Below are 3,291 nucleotides of genomic sequence, written 5' to 3' on the forward strand. Positions count from 1 at the left end.
GGCTGAGAAAACTACCTAACCGCGCAGGCGCGAGGGACCGGCAGGGGGAGGGGCGTGTCAATGCGCACGCGCGAAAACGAGATCGCGGCCCACTGCGCAGGCGAGCAACGGCAGCTCTGAGCAGCGGCCTTGGAGCGCATGCGTAGCTACTGAACGGACCCCGTAGGAGGCTACTGCGCACGCGGGAGGGGAAATAAACAAAGTAGCGGGGGTTAAGGCGCAAGCGCAGAGCGTAGCCACGGGGGGTTTGTTTGATTAAACGCTGCGCAAGGGGCGGAGTCTTGCGTAAGCGCACGAAAGCGGTAGGCTTCTCCACCGCCGACTTTCCGCCTCGCTGCACATCTGTGGAGAAGGAGGAGCTTGTGGTCCGCTGCCTTGAGGTTTGACCTACTTTTCTAGGCTGGGGCCTCCGTAGACCTGAGGGGTAGCGAACTGGGCGCGCCTCAGAGCACGCTTCTCACCTCTAGGGAGAGGCCGGCCGCAGGAATAGCGAACCAAGGCGGTTCAGTGATTGAACTGTCACCTGGCTTCAAATTCCCGCTCAGGCACGAAGCTCACTCGGTGACATTCCTAGTCACTTTCGCAGCCTAGCCTACCTCACAGGGTTGTTCTGGCGGCTCCCCCCCCCCGCCCCAGTGTGTGTGAGGCTTTGAGTTGCCCAAACTCCTTGGCTAAAAAGTTGGATAAAAATGAAGTAAATATCGAACAGGGAAAGGGCTGCAAGCTCATTGGCAGAGTAAACGCTTTGTATGCATATAGTTCCATTTCTGACACCGACAGGCTGGGCTGGGAAAGGCGTCTGTCTGAAACCCTGTAGAACCCCAGCCCCTCTTAAAAGAAAGTGGACTCCTACGTTGCTCCTGGAAAAGTCTTGCCCGTTTCCAGTGGGTGAACAATAATCTCCAATGTCGGTAGATGTGCTTGACTGACGTATTCCCTTGGTTACTGTTTTCCTTTTGAAAAATGCCACCTCTCTGGCAGAGCAGGGTTGCATTCGATGCAGGTGAAGCCAGGACAGAGTCTGGTGAGTGAGAGGACAAGATGGGGGAGGGGAGGAGCCAGGACAGAATCTTGTCATGTTTTGGACTGAGCTGGTCTTTTACTAGCTTTTCAGGGTTGCTTACTTGACAAGAGTACACCTTTATGTTTGGACTAGTAACATAGTGGTCTCCTGGCAAACCTTACTGAGGAAAGATTGCTGCTTTTCTGTACAATTGTCATTGCTTTATTTGCATATGTAACACTTTTATATTGCCCAACGCTAAGTGCTGATAGTGAAAGGATAATACAAAATCTAGTTCCTTTTTTGAGGAGCAGACACGTGAAAATTATCTTAGAGGGGGAAAGTTTAGGTCCCGCATTTTTGCTGTGCCTACTCTGGTGCCTTTCAGTGATAATACAGAAATTGTACAGGCAAAGCATTGTTTCTAGGAAAGCTTTACCTACCAAATATCCATGTGGCAGGCTTCTTTTAATTTTTAGTCATTAAAAAAATTGAATTGACTACAAATACTTAGGATGGTTTAGAATTTCATAGGGGTGTGATTGAACATCTATTTTGCTGTTGCTTTATTTTATGTCTGCTTGGCTTTAACATTTTCATATTGTCATATAATAAATACTTGCATCCTGTTTGCTTTTTTCTCTGTATCATTTTAGGCTTCAGATAGGGTTGATCATAATCTGATGTGTAGAAACAAGCAACTTTAAGATCAGAAGTTTATGTGATGGTGAGGCTTTTTGTCTCAGAAATAAAAGAAACACCTGTGTGACAATTGAGATGAAATCTGATTGATGCTGTTCGCTTTGACTAGCCACTTTCTTTTCTCCACTTGCACTAGAGTTGTTGGTACTTTGGGCAGCTTCTCTGTGTTAGTACCAGACACACCACATCATCAATGACTTCTGTTCCTCACAAGTATGAGCCTCTTTAATTTTGAGCTGCTTTCTTCTCTTCTTGGAAAATGACTCCTCACACCATAGGGCAGGGATGGGAAACCTGTGGGTTTCCAGATATTGTTGGGCTATAGCTCTCATCCCTGACCACTAGCCATGATGACTGGAGCTGATGGAAGTTGGAGTTCAGCAATATCTGCAGAGGCACAGCTTCCCCATCCATGGTATAGGGAGTTATGTGACCACCCATTTCAACTTTCTGCTGAGTTCTTAGTATGCAAGAAGGAGGAGTAGTGAATGTTATAGGGTGATGCTGTTGCATCCATTGGTCACTAGGTGGCACTCTGTTTATAGATTTGTGTTTTAGGACCCTTGCTCTTTCAGGATCATAAGGGTGCAAGAGGTGGGAAGAGGCAAATCTCTCCATTTTGCAACCTTCCCCACCCCAGAGGTGGCATGACCAGTGCTCCAAAAGCTGCAGCATTGACCTTGGCAGGCCACAGATGCATTTTTGGTGAAATAGTAGAACTCATGGACATCCAATGAAACTGAATGTTGGAAGATTCAGGGCAGATAAAATAACACTTCATGCAAGTGCATAGTTAAACTATAGAATTTGCTCCTATAGGAGGCTGTGTTGGCCACCAACTTGGATGCCTTTAAAGGAGGATTAGACAAATTTATGGAGGATAATGTTGGAGGAAATGGACATGAAGGCATTAATTTATTTCATGGCCACAAATCACCCCATGTCTGACATAAGCCAACAGATGCAAGGTCAGCAAAGCCAGTTGCTATGGCCCAGTGTCGTGTCTGTGTGTGTGTTTAAGGCATGTTAGCTCATCAGTCAGTCGATGAGTCTGTGTCTATGTCTTGAATTTCTGGAGCAACATAGATATTTTCTACTTGTATGTATCTGTATCTGCAAAGCTTACAAGCTGCATGCATATGTCAACATCTGGAACTGTATTACTGAGGCCTGATCTTTTGCAGCAGTAAACTGTTTTGGACCTTAATCTGCCTCTGTGTAGTGACTGGAACTGGGAGAAAGTTACACTGCATGGGTATCTCACCTCAGATTCCCAACTGCGGGGGGGGGGGGCAATCTTGCAGCACCTAACTTGGGAGAGCCTGAGGCTACACTAGGTATAAAATCAGGGCCAGCTCCCTACCCAGACTTTGATACTGTTTTGATTGCTTCATTTGTCCTCATTTTATTCTTGGAAAATCAATGCCTCTAGCAACTTTTAAGGAGGGTTCTCTTTATGTGGCATCTGTACAGCTGACCAGAAGCAAGCTTGCTGCACTTTTGAAGGAAGACTTCAGATCCCATTTGCAATGAAGAGTCTGAATACTTCATAATGACACAGAGATGAACCACAGCAGATGTTTCAG

General features: G+C 46.4%; 1 long non-coding RNA gene across 1 annotated transcript; it reads left to right on the forward strand.

Moving 5' to 3' along the window:
- Positions 1–49: 49 nt before the first annotated feature.
- Positions 50–2,912, forward strand: LOC309342994. The gene is made up of 2 exons (XR_014157056.1): positions 50–380; positions 1,660–2,912. It is a non-coding gene; the product is annotated as an uncharacterized lncRNA (long non-coding RNA).
- The last annotated feature ends 379 nt before the right edge of the window (positions 2,913–3,291 follow it).

Source organism: Podarcis erhardii (assembly GCF_964252035.2).
Source record: "Podarcis erhardii genome assembly, chromosome: 5".
Classification (NCBI taxonomy): domain Eukaryota; kingdom Metazoa; phylum Chordata; class Lepidosauria; order Squamata; family Lacertidae; genus Podarcis; species Podarcis erhardii.